Raw genomic sequence first — 19,394 nt, forward strand, 5'->3', positions numbered from 1 at the left:
CTTACAAGATGAGGAAGAAGGTTTGTGGACCATGGATTTTGATGGAGCAGTGGGAAATGATGGCGCTGGAATTGGAATTTGGGTACGTAGTCCTTTCTCCTCCCCAAACAAAGTGCCTAGTAGCATGAGGGTTTTCTCTTACAAGTTGGCTTTTGAGTGTTCAAACAATGAAGTTGAATATGAAGCTCTGATTGTTGGCCTGAAGATCCTAAGAAAGTTGAATGCTAAGAGGATTTTGATATATGGCGACTCCAAATTGGTAATAAAGCAGGTCAGAGGCGAGTATCAAGCAAAGAATCCTAGGATGCGGGCCTACCGTAATGCAGTTCTAGACATTCTAAAATTATTTTCAGAATACACCTTGACATGTGTACCTCGTATACAAAATAGTATTGCTGACGCTCTTGCCAAGGCAACAAGTAGTTTGAAAATACCAATGAATTCTAGCAATAAATTTGAAATACATGTCAAGCATCGTCCAACCATTCCAGACAATCATAGATATTGGCAAGTGTTTCAAGATGATGAGGAGATTAATGATTTTCTGCAAACGAAGGCAAGTTCAAAGAAACCCCAATAGACGTAGAAAATGAAAATGGTAAAGGTAATGGTACAGATGAAGTGCAGATCAATGAAATGGATGTGTTACAGCTGAAGAATAACGTTATTCCTAAAGGCTTGATACCTTTAGAAGAACTTTTTGATCAATATGATGTAGCCCGCAAGCCAACATTGCAGCCAACGGAGAAGGGTGTAGAAGAGGTCAACATTGGAACAACTGCTAATCCTAAGTTGGTAAAATTGTCCAAAGCATTGCCACCAAAGATCAAAGACAAATACATCAGTTTGCTGGCTTCATTTGCAGATGTGTTTGCTTGGGACTATTCGGATTTAAAGACATATGGCACCATTATAATTCAGCACACTATACCCATCAAGCCCAATCAAAAACCATTTAGATAGAAGTTGAGAAGGATAAATCCAAACTTTCTTCCATCTATTGAAAAGGAGGTAAACATGTTGTACAAGTCAGGTATCATTGTGCCCATCAGATTTTCAGATTGGATATCTAACTTGGTGCCCGTATGAAAGAAGACATGTGAGATCTGCTTATGCATTGATTTCAGAAATCTCAATAAAGTTTCATTGAAGGACAACTATCCACTGCCTAAAATGGACAATATACTTCAGCAAGTAGTGGGGGCATCTCATATGTCACTACTTGATGGGTATTCCGGATATAACCAAATTTCTATCCATGAAGATGACCGGGACAAAACAACATTCACCACTCCATGGGGAACCTTTCATTACGCCAAAATGCCTTTCGATTTAAACTTTGCAGGTGCCACATTTCAGCGTGCAATGGACTTGGCTTTTTCGAATGAGAAAGATATGCTTTTGGTAGTGTACTTAGATGATTTGACGGCGTTTTCCAAATCTGATGAAGAGCACATGCATCATCTAAAAATTGTCTTTCAAAAGTGCAGAAAATATGGTTTATCGATGAATCCGAAGAAGAGCTTGTTCGCCATGGAAGAAGGCAAATTACTCGGGCATATTATCTCAAAGGATGGCATTTGTATTGACCCAGCACATGTGCAAGCAATTCAACAAATTGATCTGCCCCGGAATAAAAAAGAGATACAATCGTTCAATGGTAAGATGAATTTTCTACGTCGCTTTGTACCTAATCTTGCTGAGCACCTAAGAGAAATTACCAACATGCTTAAGAAGGACAGCCAAGTGAAATGGATGGAGGAGGCTATAAAATCTTTCAATTTGGTCAAATTTTCTGTTTCTTTAGCTCCAGTTCTAGTCAGCCCGGACTACACTCAGGAATTCATATTGTTTTCATTTGCTTTGGAGCAAACTATGGCAGCAGTATTATTGCAAAAAAGAGATGATCATTAAAAACCCATTGCATTCTTTAGCAGAGCTATAAGGGATGCAGCCTTAAAGTACAACATCATTGAGAAACAAGCCCTGGCACTTGTGAAGGCATTGAAAGATTTCCGGGTATATATTCTAAATTCTCATATTCTGGCCTATGTACCTAATGCTACTGTAAAAGATGTTTTAGTGCAAACCGATCCTGAAGGAAGAAGAGGCAAATGGATTGCAGCCTTGCTGGAATATGATGTGGAAATAAAGCCCACAAAGCTAGTCAAAGGACAGGGATTGGCAAAGCTAATGGTTGAATCAAACTTGCATGCCTTGGATATCAACCTGATCAGTGCTATGTCCGATGAGAATGAAGAATCATCATAAATTCAGGTATCTGGAATGTTTGCTCTTTATCCATGGTATTCATATATCATATATGTGCTTAAAAATTTGTCACCACCACCCGGCATGGCTAGAAACAAAGCAAGAACACTCAAGTTGAAGGCTGCCAAGTTTTGCATTCTTAATTCTGAACTGTATTGGAAAGATCCTGGTGGCATTTTGTTAAATTGTTTGGTGGAAGAAGAGGCAAAGAAAGTCATGGAGGATTTCCACGGAGGAGAGTGTGGTGGTCACCTTTTTTGGAAGTGAACAACAATTAAAATTCTGAGAGCACGGTACTATTGGCCAACATTATTTGTTGATGTACATAAGATGGTCAAGAACTATCATAAATGTCAGATTTTCGAAGGAAAACAGAAGTTACAACCTTTGCCACTTAATGCCTATTGAGGTGAGCGCTCCTTTCCAGCAGTGGGGGTTGGATTTCATTGGTGAAATTCATCCCGCTTCTTCCGGTCAGTATAGATGGATCCTCACAGCGACAAATTATTTCACAAAATGGATTGAGGCAACTCCCACCAGACAAGCTATAGATGCGGTAATCATTTCATTTCTTGAAAATAACATCTTGTCTCACTTTGGTTGTCTGAATAAGTTAATCACCGACAATGCAACAGCTTTCAAATAAAAAAGGATGGTAGAATTTTGTCATAAATATCACACCATTTTGGGTCATTCAACTTCCTATCATCTGCAAGGCAATGGATTGGCAGAGTCTTCGAATAAATCATTGATCAACATCATCAAGAAGCTGCTGGAAATAAATAAAAAGAGCTGGAATAAGAGGTTGGTCCACGCGCTTTGGGCAGATCGGATCAGTCAGAAAAAATCCATTGGTATGTCACCATTTGAGCTTGTTTATGGAGTTGAGATAGTATTTCCCACCTCTCTCGCTACCCCGGTAGTCAAACTTCTTCAGGAGGCTAGCAGTGAAGAAGATCCCATGCAGAGAAGGTTGAATCAAGTGATCCACTTACAGTAGACAAGAGAAGAAGTTTTCAAGAACACATCCAAATTGCAGGAGAAAATAAAGAAAATTTATGACAGAAAAGCAAAGGCAAATAAATTTCAGTTAGATGATGTGGTGCTGAAGTGGGATGCAAGGAATGAAGAGAAAGGTAAGCATGGAAAGTTCGAGAATCTTTGGAAAGTTCCTTTCAAGATAGCATCATATAGGGGTCAGAATGCCTTTCTTTTAAAGGAAATGAATGGGGAAGATTGTCCAGGAGGGCCGATCAATGGTCGGATACTCAAGCGGTACCACTGCTGAGTTATTAACCTTGCTTCCACTATCATTTTAAGTACCATTTTTGTTTCAGTTTGGTTTCAGTCTGTCAAGTTATTCTTTGACTCATTTCAATGTCAAGTTTGAGTCAATTTTTTCATCATTTTAGTTTCATAAATGAGTCAGAGTCCTGTGTTGTTTGTTGAAATGATGACTCCATAGCCCAATGGATGAAAAAGGAACTGTCTAGCTCCTCCAGAGATCTATTGTTCTTTGCACATCGAAGGAGCTACCATCCCCCATTGGAGCCAATGTTAGAGTCGGTCTGGTCAGCCCTCCGTCAGAGATCAAAACTCTTTATGCATTTCATTTTTAGGTGTCCCGCTCCATTCACTCAGCTACATTCCACTAGGGGCATGCCATGATCTAATGGAGAAGGTCATGCTAGTCATTTCCCCTCATGTATGGCTCCTGCTGGCTTAGGTCTTTGGTCAATGATCACAAAAGTCCATGACAGTCAAGGTCTGGTCCTTTGATGGACAAAGGTAATTTTCAATCATTAGGTCTAGGGATTTATCAGTTTGATCTTTAAATATTTCCAGTAAAGCCATGCACGCAGAGTGATGCCCTTGCAAAGTAATGATTCACAAAGCTTCATCGTCATATTGATAAACTTCGACTGTTCTTCAAAACTATGTTTTGAAGAAAAGTCAAACAACATCATTGGTGATAAATTTTTCGAAGAGATTAACAGTTTATTTGTTCAGGTGCAATCATGGTTTCCATGGCCAAATGTCTTGTCCAGCAATCCCTGCAAAGAGTGTCGAAAATTTCATCGTTTGAGCCAAAATTTCGGAGGAAAAGTGAAAATCAGGGTTGTTTTAAAGTCAGTGAAAAAGTGCCAAACATGACATTAGAAAAGTGGGTTTTTTGAAAAATAAAATTTAAATCATGACCACCAAGTCTTTATACACAAGTTTTCATCCAAAATCAAACTCATTGTGCAATCAAAGGCATAGAGGAAATGTTGCAAAGTCGTGGGTGTGCAAACGCGTGGTTTGGAGCAGGTTGGAGGAAGTTTGAGGGGCGCGGTGCACACAGGCAGGGGTGCGGCGCACACACAGGGCGCAGCGCACACAGGCAGGGGTGCAGCGCACACACAGGGCGCGGTGCACATAGAGCCCACCCGCAGCGTAAATTTTTAACCATCGTGGTGCACACCCAGAGCGCAGCGCACTGGGCTTTGCACGTGGCACACAGAGACAAAGTGCCCAGAAATTCACCAAACTCCCTCAAATTTTTGTGAGGCCCCTCTAATTGCAAGGTAGGCTCGAAACATCACTTGTTCATCAATTTTTATGAGTGATATGGTGGTTTAGTGCCTGTGTTTAAATGCAAAAAATTTCATAAAGTTAACCTCAACAAGACACCAAAGAAAAACCATTTTTCTAGGGTTGTGTATCAGTGTTATTACTACCAAGGCTTTATTTTTCCTACCCTACCCCTGTTCCTTATTCCCCTATGTCATTTTTCCTATTATCACTACCGTAACACTACCAAACTCATATTCCCTTTCCCCTCCTCCTATTTCTCAATAAAAACCCCAAACCCTACCTTATTAAAACCCCAAACCCTAACCTATCAAAATACCCAAAATCCCTAGAAATCCCTAAACAAAATTCTCCCTATAACCCCCATTTGTTTCATTGTCCCCTTGGTGGCAGATATCACAAACAACACCAAGCTTCACCATCATCAAAGGGGCAGCCTAGATACAGTTTATAAACAATAGTCATGGCATCTGAGGGTTCATTAGAATATGAGGGGAGAACTCACAGTGATACAACTTCAGGAGAATAGGCTCCCCAGAGACATCACATGAGTGGAAAACATGTTAGGGATGAGCCAAACACCCTCACCGAATTACAGGCATGCCCTCTTGCTATGTCATGTTTCCAGCACCTAACATGTTTTGAATTTTGTCAAAGGGTGGCAAATGTGAGAGTTCATCATGAGTTGGCCCGTCTGTTTGTGCTTCACCTGCATGGAGGTCAGTCTATCTTGGCTGGGGTCACCTTCACATTGACACCCGAAACTATCTCAGTGGCAAGAGGCATACCAAATGTTGGAGAACAGTGGCGTAAGAAGAAGAAGGTGTATAGGCATCATTATGAGCCTTACATTAAAGCCAGTTGTTTGAGGCATATCACAAGAGTCTTCCCATTCATGTTTTTGAAAGATGAGTATGCTCCGCTCATGAAATTGATCATGAAGTACTTAAGTTGTGAGGGGAGATTTTCTCGCCTATATGCCTATCACATCAGGTTTCTCATGCACTTTACCAGGGTGTGGATGATGAACCTCCCATTTTTCATTTGCGAGAACATAGAGAGGATGAAAAATTACATGCAGCATAAGACCCCTCAGTAGCAGCTCAACAGTGTTTATCACTTTGTTCTTATCCGGATTTTGGTGGATCATCAGTTGGGATTGCAGGGCATTTCTTGCGAGGACTTCATCTCTCATGACTTCTTCAGCGCTCCACAGATAGTATCAGAGGCAGAGCATGAGATAGGTGGTCCTTCACATCAGTATGAGTGCCATGAGACTGCTACTATGCCAGTATTCATCACCTATCAGAGAGGCAGTAGACATTTATTTGCAGCGGCAAAGCAAGTGTTATCTCCACCCGGGGTGGAAGGGGCCTCGTTTCCGACATCAGCATCACAGGAGCAGGGAAAAGGTAAGGAGCTAGTGTAGGAGGAAGGGCCATCAGGTGAAAGAGAAACCGAATTCATTCTCCTTCATGATGATGAGACAGATACAGAACCGACAAATGCATAGCTTAGAGAGATCATCCAGGAGCAGCAATCGGTGATTGAGGCCTTATCCCTTGACTTGGAGAGGGCTAAGTGGAACATGAAGTACCTGGAGCAGAGAAACAAATAGCTAGAGGATCAACAGACGATCATGGAGCTACAAAACATTCGAGAGCATCGCCAAGCTGCACAAAGAAGAAGAGTTGAGCTCACATCATTGGAGCAAGAGATCAATGAGGACCGAGAGGCCCATCTCAAGAGAGTGAACATGCATTTGGAGAGGTTGCTAGACAAGGCCGACCAGGACCATGCTTTGCTGAGACACATGGCTTATCATTACAGGACACGAAATATGAGTGCAAGGGCTTGGACAAGGAGCTTGAAAGCAAAATTGAGCAAAGCAACAAAAGAGGCAAAAGAGGCAGAAGAGGAAAAAGAGCAAGATAATCTTTGAATCTTGGTTGAGGATTCTTTGGCATAGTATAGCACCCCATCGAGAACCTCCAACCCAAATTTCAAGGAATTTGGGGAAATTTTGGTCACAGGACAAATTTTTGAACAAAACACAGGTTTTTTCTCCCAGTGGCGCGACGCTAAAAATTGGGAGCTCCAAATTAAGAATGGTTTGCATTTTTGGATTCATCATGAAAAATAACGACTACTGGTGCTTGGGAGAGAAATTTGGGCAAGATCTGAGTCTCCAGGAGGTAAAAAACACCCAAAAAATGGCCTCTCTGCCCCTTTTTTGACTCACAGGAAGTAGTCTTGGGAGAATGAAGATTTGGAGAGGCAAATGAGCACCAAATTCAGAAATTCCAGTTGGGTTAGAAAGTAGACAGGATACGATTTCGAAAAAGTACACTTGGGTACATTTTGGACTCCTGAAAGTGCCCCAAAATAGGCCGCAAAGTAGCGCGGTGCACAGAGAAAATGGTGCGGCACACAGAGGAAAAATTGCCAAATTTGCTTCCGTTTCGCGAAATTTCGATTCGCGACTTCTCCAAGTGGACCTGCTCATCTACACTTCATTTTTTTGGCACCTAAGGTGGCATTTAAAGTATTTTTTCCCCAGATTGGCTTCTATCCAAGTGGCCATGGAAGGCAAACAATCACCCAAGCCATTTGTCATGTTTGTAACGCTGCACCTGTAGCTGATGGTTGGCTCCTCATCTCCATTTTGTAATGATTCGAGTAACTCCCCAACCCTTGGATGTTCTATCTCTTCATGGCACATTCTATATATTGTATGCAAGTTATTTGCAAAGGGTTGGTTGGCTTGTAACTTCTGGGAGACTGTGGGAAAGAAACTATGCTTCTTCACTGTATATTTTTGATAGAGAATTAATGAAAGGCAGCGGCTCTGTTTCATGAGATTCATGTGGTTGTGAGTGTAGCAAATGTGTCTCTTATGTTTTCATATGTATTTCGTTATGTTTCATAATTCAATTCATGTTCATTTCCAGTGAAATTTTCTGAGTTAGATAAGGTAGAATTCAATTTTATTGCTCTGCCTGTGGGAAAATTTCATGTTTCACTGTTCTTCTTCTGTTGAAAAGGATTCATGTTCCTATGCCCTTTTCACTCTCCTAAACAATCTCTCCATTCCGCGTTATTTCAAACTAAATTACTACACTTTCCGCCCACCTTGCCTCACGAAGTAATTCGTGCCTTTGTATTAAATTATTTGTTCTTTGCTGACCGTTGGTCCCATACCATCCAAGAAGCTCGGTCATTCATGAAAATTGGTTCTTGTATCCATATTCACTTACTAGCCTAAGATAAATTTTTCACTGTAAGTCATCCCAGACCATTTCGTTTATCCATTCACTGAGCATGACTTGGAGAGAGCCCTCTCCTGTTCTGGTAGGGCTAGCTACTAGACTGAGCGTGGTTTGTGGTTACCCTGAATTTTTCCTTCCTTCAGCCTAAGGCAGATTGAGGTGCTAACAGAAGGTCCATATTGTATATCGAATATCAGATATTAGAGTCGGAGATTAGATATCAGAGATGGGATCTTGGGCCTTATCAAAGATCGGGGATCAGAGTTTTGAGTAGTGACATAATAAAAAAAATGTTGATACGATGTTTCTCTATTTTAGTTTTTGTTAGGTCCCTATACTACTAGTGTAACCCCTTATTGTTGTTAGTACAACCCCCTTATTATGTTGTTGTGCCCATGTAGTCTCCATATTTTTATTATTGTGCCCCATAGAAGCCCACTATTGTTATTATTGTGCCCTTACATTATTATTGTTATGTCGGCTCTGATTATATTATGACCCATTAGACTCCTATATATAGAAAGGAGGTATTGTCATTTGTATCATCTTAGAATTTTTCATTTGTGTAATGTAAAGGAGGTTCCCCCCTCAAAGAGGCTTATTTCTAATGTCTTGATCTATCTTTTCTATATTTTTGTGAGCTGGTTTCATAAAATTTGGTATCAGAGCTTTGGATTCTAGGGCTCCGCTGCTCCATACAGGTCATCATGGAATTTTCACTATAACTTTATTTCTGCGATGTTTCAGAAGCAAAAAAAAACTCATTTGAGATTAAATCCCGCTGAGACGTGGGTCTAAATTTTAGATATGTTCTCGCTATATTTTTGGAAATATGATCTAAGGAGGTTAGCTATTTTGTAGACTCCTGAATTACATTCCAAATAGGTCACCTTGGGAAAATCTTCATAACTTTATCTCTGAGCATCATATTGAATTTTCGTAAGAAGTTGTAGAAAGAGGAATTCATGTAGTTTTTTATATATCAGTTTCATGTACTAAGGTCAAAATAGTGAGACGTGGCACATCATACAAGTTCATCACCGTGGAAGATTTGGCATAACTCTTTCTTGGATAATCAAACCTTGATCAGACTTGCAGCATTAGAAAGAGAACGTAGAGAGATACCACAGGAAGAAATTTCAGAACTTGGAGATATGAAATTACAGAGTTACATTTGTTTCAAGATCAAGCGCCTAAAATCAAGAAAAGGCAATATGAGGAAGTTTGATGGCAAGGATCTAGTAAATTGGATACTACAGATTGAGCAATATTTTGATCTACATTGTGTACCACTATTACAAAAGGTATGTATTGCATCTTCATATTTAGAACCAGGTCAATTTTTATGGTATAAAGGGATTTATTCTCGTAAACAACTTGTTGCATGGTCAATTTTCACAGAGGAAATGATAGCACATTATGAGGATATAAAGAGAAACACCTTCTCTAGAGAAAAACCATAACGATTTGAAGAAAAAAGAGCAAAAGGGCTTTGTTACAAAGTGGAAAGAAAAACTATGGCAACAAAGAAGTCTACCCTCACAACTATAAATATGGAAGTGTTGTTTCTCCTAGCCTTCCACAACCTACAAGGGTTACACCACAACAATTGGAAGAACAAAGAGAAAAAGGGCTTTGTTACAATTGTGATAACAAATACATTAAAGTTCATAAGTGTGCCGAGAAGAAATTATTTTACATTCATTGTGGAGAGGAGGAAGAAAAGGATCAGAAAACATCAAAAGAAGAGTATATACACTAGGAACCAACTCTAGAGAAAGAAAAAATGAATCCGACCATGTCTTGTAAAGCATTGGAAAGAATTGCTACTCAGTCTCTTAAGATAGAAGGACATATCAAGAAGAAAAATATTCAAGAATTGAAATACTACATCAAGAAAGAAGAAATGAATTCGACCATATCCTGTAATGCGTTGATCGAAATTACCACTCCTCAAACTATCAAGATAGAAGGACATATCAAGAAGAAAAATGTTCAAGAAGTGAAAGATCACATTGAGCATCCAGAAATGAATCTGACCATATCTTGTAATGCATTGGAAGAAATTACCACTCCTCAAACTTTCAAGATAGAAGGACATATCAAGAAGAAAAAGATTCAAGAATTGAAAGATCACATCAAGCATCAACAACAAGTTCTCCAACTTTTAAAGGATAATGCCACTTTGGTGTAGAATCGAATGAGACAACAGGCAGATCAACAGTGTAGTGAAGGAAGTTTTGATGTAGGCGATTGGGTACTTTTACGTCTACATCTAAAGCAAGCTATTTATGAGAAGGAAATGTTGGCAATACTACATGCAGTTAAGAAATGGTGACCTTACCTAATGGGAAGACACTTCAAGGTAAAAATGGATCATGATAGTCTTAAATACTTTCTATAACAAATATTATCTTTAGAAGAACAAAAAAAATGGGTCACAAATATGTTGGGCTATGACTTTGAAATCATCTACAAAAAGGGAAGAAAAATGTTGTTGCATATGCACTCTCAAGGATGAAGGTGTAGAAGCATTGTTTTGTGCTATTTATATTATCCAACCAGATTGGATAAATGAAGCAACAAATGAATGGAAGAAGGACGAATAAGTGTGGCGAATAAGTGGACGATCCCAGTTCAAACAATATTACCAAAACTTGACGAGGAAGGAAAAATCATATTAGAACCTGCAACAGTCACAAAAACAAGAACTTGACAGCTACGAAATCGATCAATTTCAGAGTATCTCATCAAGTGGAAGAACTTACCTGTTGAACATTCCACATGGGAGGACAAGAATTTTATACAGAAGCATCAAGAACTACTCAAGTGTTGAGGACAACACTTTTTTAAGGAGAGGAGCATGTTAGGTCCCTATACTACTAGTGTAACCCCTTATTGTTATTAGTACACCCCCCTTATTATATTGTTGTGACCATGTAGTCCCCATATTGTTATTATTGTGCCCCATAGAAGCCCACTATTGTTATTATTGTGCCCTTACATTATTATTGTTATGTCGGCTCTGATTATGTTATGAGTGCTTATACTCCTGTATATAGAAAGGAGGTCTTGCCATTTGTATCATCTAAGAATTGTTCATTTGTGTAATGTAAAGGAGGTTGCCCCCTCGAAGAGGCTTATTTCTAAGGCATTGATCTATCTTTTCTATCTTTTTGTGAGCTGGTTTCATAACAGTTTTATTATTTGCATTGTGATATATTCTGATAGTGGATTATTAAGTATTCCAATGTCTATTACTTGAATAACACTATTTTTTTCCTTTTGGCTCTTTCTCTTAGGCATATTCGGTCTTCTCTTAGATCTACTCCTCCTTAGCTTGTCTTGGCTCCTGCTTTTGGCTTTCGATGGCTTTCCTTTGTCTCCTGATGGCTTCTCTTTGAACTACTTCTCACTTTTGTGTTTGGTACTGCTCATCTTACTCCTTGGGAGTGCTCCTTGGGTCCAACACTTCTTTGGATTTTGTCTATCTATCTATCTATATATATATATATATATATATATATATATATATATATATATATATATATATATATATATATATATATATATATATATACCTCTTATGCTATATTAAATCGATATGGTCATCAATGACAAAATTGATATCCTAACAATATTCCCCTTTACCATTGATGGAAATATACTCTGTTTCCTAAATCCTCTCCTTTATGTATTCTCTCCCCTTTTAGAATCAATGGAAAATGGGGAGCTCAACAGTTTACTAATGAATTTTACTATCTATTTGAAGTACATCTCAACAATATTTGTGTTCCCTTGACCTGCTGCTCTTTCTTATCATGTTGCTTCTTCCACCGTTGCTTAAACAGTTTCTTGTACAACCCCCCAAACTTGTTCTCCCTTTTCTATCATCATCATGCTACACTATCACCTCTATCATTCTGTTCTACAGTTCTGCAATGATGCTATACTGATTTTGGTTTGTTTTACTCCATCCGTTAAGTATTATAATATTTTGTTGTATATTATTCTTTGCAGAGACTCAAATCCCTGTTCGAATAAATTGTAGTCGTTTTCATATCCTTATGATTCAACTGTTGTCTGCTTCCACAAATGCCATTTTCAGCTTTGTTCAAAATATTTTGAGATCAAATTCATTTTTCCGTTTTTATCAAGAATTTACTACCTTTTGCTATCAGTCTAATCTTAATATCTCGTATTTTTCCAATGCTAGTGACTGTCTAGAATTTAGTTGTATATGATAAATCAACTCCCCTTGCCTGCATAAACTCCTCTAGCTCTTTTGTTTTCTTCAGACAAGAAAGATTTCTGCAAGTGGAAGATATCTTCAATCAATGGATGATTTTATTCAATGGAGTTGCTTTCAGGAGATATCCCTCATAGCATGATTATCCATATGGGACTCATCAATTGTCTCATATGACTCTTCATAGATATATTTTGCAGAACAACACAAGCTCCCCCTAATAGTATGAATGGTCTCTTCTTAGCAGAATCTCATCATCAAAATCCATCAAAGATATATTGATCTTATCTAAAACATGTTTTGTTGGCTTGAGTGTTCAAGAGGATTTCTCATCCAGTATTCTTCTTTCTCTAGACTTGTGTTACTTTATTTTCTCACTTGGTAGTTATTCTTTGAGCTTAGTTAGGGACCCAATTAAAATTACAATATGAGCCATATGGCCAATATTATGACATTTGTAGCATTAAGTTTTGTACATAAATGAGGAAGAATAATTTCCTCGTACAAAATTACTTCCAAGACACTGACGGGGATGATTATATTTTCGCTTGTGGTATGCCCTACAGTCCTTTTCCGTGTGCCCAAAATTTTAACAAGAATAGAAATAACCATGAAATAAATTTTGGTACCTGGGAAATGATCATTGCCTTGATGCACTTCTAAAATCATTCTTCCTCATAATTCTTTGATGATATCAATTTTTTCTTGCATCCTTGATACTATCTAAAGTTATTTTGTCTTGGAAGCCTTTGATCATATTTATTACCTCTTGCAGTCTTGAAACTATCTTCACATCTTCTTGGAGCAGGGTTTTTTCCAATGTCATCTTGATGTGTTTCTTTTCCTTTGCTAGAACTAAGGACAACAATATTTCTTCCAGGTTTCTCCACAACTCTGTTGTTTCAAGCAATAAGAGTTGCTTAAATTTTGTTTGAGTATTCACCTATATAATCGAGCCATATTTTATCAAATGAAGATCTCTAACGGCTGAGCATGCCATCCAAGGCTTGAGAAATTTTCAAGATTGCTTTTAGCAATTCAACTTCTTTCCTTAGTGAAACAAGCTCTTCTTCCATTTTTCCATAGTCATCATTTTTCCTAGGTAGTTGTTTCTCAATTTCTTCCTTTACTCATGTTGATTCATTAGCTTTTACTTTAAGGGATATGATATCTAATTTCATCCTGAAGATTTATTTATTCTCCTTTGCTAGACTGATCTCTATGTTTTCCTTCATCCTTCTTGCTTCACATGTTTCTTGTTATGAAACCAGCTGACAAAAAGATAGAAAAGACAGTTGAATGCCTTATAATTCAACCTCTTCGAGGGGGCAACCTCCTTTACGTTACACAAATGAATAATTCTTGGATGATTCAAATGACAAAACCTCCTTTCTATATATATGAGTCTAAGGGGTCACAATATAACCAAGTCGACCTAACAATAATAATATAAAGGCACAAAAATAATAATAGAGAGATTATATGGGGCACAGTAATAACGATATGGGCACAAAAACATTAATAAGGGATACAAGTACAATATTAATGGGGGCATCACTAGTATTATTGGGACCTAACATGCCCCTCTCCTTCAAAAAAGTGTTGTCCTCAATGCTTGAGTAGTTCTGGATGCTTTTGTATAAAATTCTCATCCTCCCATGTGGAATCTTTAGCGGATAAGTTCTTCCACTTGATGAGATACTCTGAAATGGATCGATTTCGTAGTTGTCGAGCTCTTGTTTCTATGACCGCTTCCAGTTCTAATATAATTTTTCCTTCCTCTTCAAGTTCTGGCAATATTGTTTGAACTAGGAGCTTGTCACCTATAACCTTCTTTAAACATGACACATGGAAAAATGGTTGCACTCGAGAGGTTGAAGGAAGATACAATTGTATGCAACAGTACCAATCTTTTGCAACACCTTGTACGGACCATAATACTTTGGTGAAAATTTGTTATCCTTCTTAGATTGCTTGAGGGACATTTGTTTATATGGTTGTAGCCATAGGAATACCCAATTACCTACATCAAAACTTCTTTCACTACAATGTTGATCTGCCTGTTGTTTCATTCTATTCTGCGCCAACACAAGGTTATCCTTTAAGAGTTGGAGAACTTGTTGTTGATGCTCGATGGGATGTTCCACTGCTTGAACCTTAGAATTTTCTCTTAAATATGATGTGATGGATGGTGGCTGATATCCATAAAGTGCCATAAATGGGGTCATTTTTGTTGCAGTATGGAAGGAAGTGTTATACCACCATTCAGCCAGAGGCAACCATTTCACCCATTGTGTTTATTTATCAGATACAAAGCAACGAAGATATCCTTCCAAACATTTGTTTACTATCTCCGTTTTCCCATCAGATTGCGGATGATAAGATGAGCTATGAGCTAACTGAGTACCAAGACAAGAAAATAATTCTGTCCAAAAATTTCCTGTAAGAATGGGATCTCTGTCACTTACAATAATCTTTGGGTTTCCATGTAGCTTCTGAATTGTTTCCATAAATGCTGTAGAAACTGTACTAGCTTTAAATGGATGTGATAATGCACAAAAGTGTGCATACTTGGTAAGTCTATCAACTGCCACCATGATGACACTCATTCCCTCGGACTTGGGTAAACCTATGATAAAATCCATTGAAACCTCCTCCCAACGTTGGCTTAGAATGGATAAAGGTTGTAATAGACCCGGTGTCTTAATTGTTTCAGCTTTATTTTGTTGGCATACCAAAAATTCTGCCACAAACTTTTCAATATCTAATTTAAGGCCATCCCAAAAAGTTTCCTTCTTAACCCTGTGCTAATTTTTTAAAAATCCTGAGTTCCCTCCTAAGGGAGAAGTGTGCAATTCCAAAAGAGTCTTTTGTTTGAGTTGGGAATTCTTACAGAGGTATAAGCGATCTTTGTACCATAATGAATCATTTTTCTAGCTAAATGTATCAGATGTACTGGAATCTTTTTCTAACTTTCGAATAAGTTCCCACACTTCTTCGTCATTCTTCCATTCCTCCCTTGCTTCATTTATCCAATTTGGTTGGATAGTAGAAATGGCGTACAACAATGCTTCCACATCTTCATCCTTTCTTGAGAGTGCATCTACCACAACATTTTGCTTCCCTTTTTTGTATATGATTTCAATGTCATAACCTGACATCTTTGTGACCCATTTTTGTTGTTCTTCATGGGATAATATTTGTTCTAAAAAGTATTTAAGGATATCATGATCCGTTTTTACCTTGAAGTGTCTTCCCATTAGGTAGGGTTTCCATTTCTTAAGTACATGTAGTATTGCCAAAATTTCCTTCTCATAAATACCTTTGTGTAAATACTTTCCTTTGATTGGACGACTTTTGATACTAATGGGTCTTTTATCTTGCATTAAAACAGCACCAATTCCATTTCTGGAAGCATCACATTCCACAATAAAGGTTTTTGTGAACTCTGGTGTAGCTAAGACCGGTGCTTGGCACATTGCCTCTTTAAGATATTCGAAGGCCTTGTTTCTTCTGGAGTCCATGAAAATGCATCTTTATTCAACAATGTTGTTATAGGTGCTACTATTTTCCCATAATTCTTAACAAACTTGCGATAATAACCTATCAACCCGAGAAATCATCGCAAATTCTTTATGGATGTGGGGATTTCCCATTCCTTAATGGCCTGAATTTTGCTAGGGTCTACCTTCACACCTTCATGAGATACAATATGACCCAAATATTCCAGCTCTTGTACTCCAAAGAAACATTTGGATCTTTTTGCATATAATTGTTTCTCCTCCAATAGTTGTAGCACCCTCTCAACATGCTCAACATGATCCTTCCAAGAGTTGCTATAGATTAGTATATCATCAAAAAATACTAACACAAATTTTCTAAGGGTGGGTTTCAAAACAGAATTCATCAAACCTTGAAATGTAGAAGGTGCATTGGTAAGGCCAAAAGGAATGAGAAAAAACTCATAGTGGCCCTCATGAGTTCTAAATGCTATTTTCGGAATGTCTCGAGTCTTCATTCTGATTTGATGATATCCTGAATGAAGATCTAACTTGGTGAAGTAAATTGATCCATGCAATTCATCCAATAATTCATTAATGATAGGAATGGGAAACTTATCTTTAATAGTGAGCTTGTTGAGCTCCATATAATCCAGACACATGTGCCATGATCCATCCTTCTTGTGCACCAATACTACTGGAGCGGAGAAAGAACTTTGGCTAGGTCGAATTATACCAACCTCAAGCATTTTTGCAACCATACGTTCAATTTCACTATTTTTGGCATAGGGATATCTGTACGACCCGATGTTTAGAGGAACACTTCCTGGAATCAAATGAATAGCATGATCATGATCACGAATAGATGGGAGACCTTTGGGAGTCTCAAATACCTTGGAATGATTGTCCAAGACTTTTTGGAGATCTAGAGAAATAGATGATTTCGATGTGGAAACATCTATAGAACATAATTGTGCAATTACACCTCGTTCTTCATTTTTTAGAAGATTTGTCATATCGTTAGAGCTTATTATCTTTCCTGGTTTCCCTGCAATACCCCTTAATTCAACTTCCTTTCCTTCCGTATAAAATTTGATGAAAAGTTCTTGAAAGTTAAAAGCTATTGTACCCAAGGATTGTAGCCATTGGACTCCTAGTATAACATTAGCACCTCCCATTGGAATGGAAAGCATTGGACTTTTCAATACATATTCTCCTATGGATAGCTTGATATTATGGCACTTTCCAGAGCAATTTATCATTCCTCCATTTGCAACCATCACTTAACACTTTAGTGCTAGAAATAGGAAGCAATTCAATTCTTTTTCTATCTTACAATGAATAAAATTGTGGGTACTTCCTGAATCAATCAACACTATTACCTTTTTCTTCTTGATTTGTCCTTCTATCTTGATGGTTTGAGGAGTGGTAATTCTAGCCAATGCATTACAAGATATGGTTGGATTCATTTCTTCTTTATCTAGGCTTTGTTCTTGGAGTATATCCTCTTCTTTTGACCTTTCTGCTCCTTTTCTTCTTCCTCTTGACAATCTATGTAGAATAATTTATTCTCAGCAAACTTATGACCTTTAGTTTATTTACTATCACAACTGTAACAAAGCCCTTTTCCTCTTTTTTCTTCCAATTGCTGTGGTGTCAACCTTATAGATTGTGGAAGGCTAGGGGCGACAACACTTCCATATATATAGTTGTGAGTGGTATGCTTCTTGGTTGCCATAATTTTGATTTCCATTTTTCTTGCTAACATGAATGCCTTCTCTAACGAATCACATTCCCAAAGGTGAACATCATGTTGGATATTATCCTTTAAAGTACCTATGAACACATCAATCCTATGCTCCTCTGGAATATTTTTTACCCTTATGTTCAATTTTCGGAACTCCTCAATGTGCTCCATTATTGAACCCTTTTGTTTGAGACTTATCAATTGGCTAAAAAAAGTGTTTCTTTTTGTATCCTCATAATGTGCTGTCAATTCTTCCGTAAAAATTGCCGAAGTGATAATTTGTTTACGAGAGAAAAACCATTGATACCATACAAAATGATTTGGTTCCAAATATAAAGTTGTAATATGTACCTTTTGTGTGTTTTGCACACTATTGAGATCGAAAACTTGCTCCATCTATAATATCCATGTTGCAGCATCCTTGCCATCAAACCTCCTCATATCGATTTTTGGAATATGATGGGTCTTTGATCCAACATTAGAGTCTATGGAATCATGATTAACATTTCTTTTGTTCTCATCATGAGTTTTCTTTACTACCCTTTCACCATTAGAGAACATTTCTTGTAGCAACTTATTCAATTTTATCTTCAGTTCTTCCATCTTATGATCAATGCCATCCATTTTAGTGTCCATGCCATTCATCTTAGATTCCATGCCTTTCTTTAAACCATCCATCTTAGCTTCTACACCTTTTTGTGCAAGTGACACTTGTTGCACTTGGTCTCATAATTTTGATATATCATGTTGCATTTCTTTCTCTTCTTCATGAGTCATGCTAAAGCTTTCAAGTTGCTTACTAGGTGTTTGCATTTTCTTTCCTCGAGGCATCAATTACCGATAATAATGCTTTACTATGCCCTTTGAATTCCTTCAAACTAATTTTTCAAACCAAGCTTATGCAAAAATTTAAAAAAACTACACACCTTTTTTCACTTTGTAGGAGCCTGATATTGAATCTAATGTATCTCTGTAATTTCGAATCATCTAGTTCTAAAATTGTGATCTGTAGTAGCCCTCTGCGTCCTCTTCGCAATTCCACTAGTTTGATCCAAATTGGATTCTCCATGGAAGAGTTATGTACAATCTCCCAAGATGACCTAATTATAGACCTTTCCAGAATAACGAACTTGTACGAAGTGCCACATGTCATTTTCTTCGACCTTTGGCTTTGAAAAATATATACAAGAAACTACAGTGCATCCTCTTGTTGTACCTTCTTACAAAATTGCAATTTGATGCTCAGAGAGAAAGTTATGACGAGTTTCCCTAGGTCACCTGTTTGGAATGTAATTATGGAGTCTACAAAAATACCAACTTCCTCAGATCATATCTCTGCAAATATAGTGTGAAAATCTCTGAAATTGGGACCCAAGCTTCAGTGTGATTTCCCCTGAAATGGTTTTTTTTTTTGGTTCTAAAAAATCACAGAAAAAAAGTTATAGCGAAAATTCCACGATGACCTATTTGGAGCAACGAAACCATAGAACCCAAAGCTCTGATACCAAACGTTATGAGTCCAATGCAAAAAAAGATAGAAAGGATAGTTGAACGCCTTAGAATTCAACCTCTTCGAGGGGGAAACCTCATTTACATTACACAAATGAATAATTCTTGGATGATTCAAATGACATAACCTCCTTTCTATATATAGGAGTCTAAGGGGTCACAATATAACCAAGCCGACCTAACAATAATAATATAAAGGCACAAAAATAACAATAGAGAGATTCTATGGGGCGCAATAATAACTATATGGGGACAATAGGGGCACAACAATATTA

This window comes from Pinus tabuliformis, chromosome 6 (genome assembly GCF_031772625.1).
Source record: "Pinus tabuliformis cultivar Carrire ecotype Pingquan chromosome 6, CPIR1, whole genome shotgun sequence".
In the NCBI taxonomy this organism is placed as follows: Eukaryota; Viridiplantae; Streptophyta; class Pinopsida; order Pinales; family Pinaceae; genus Pinus; species Pinus tabuliformis.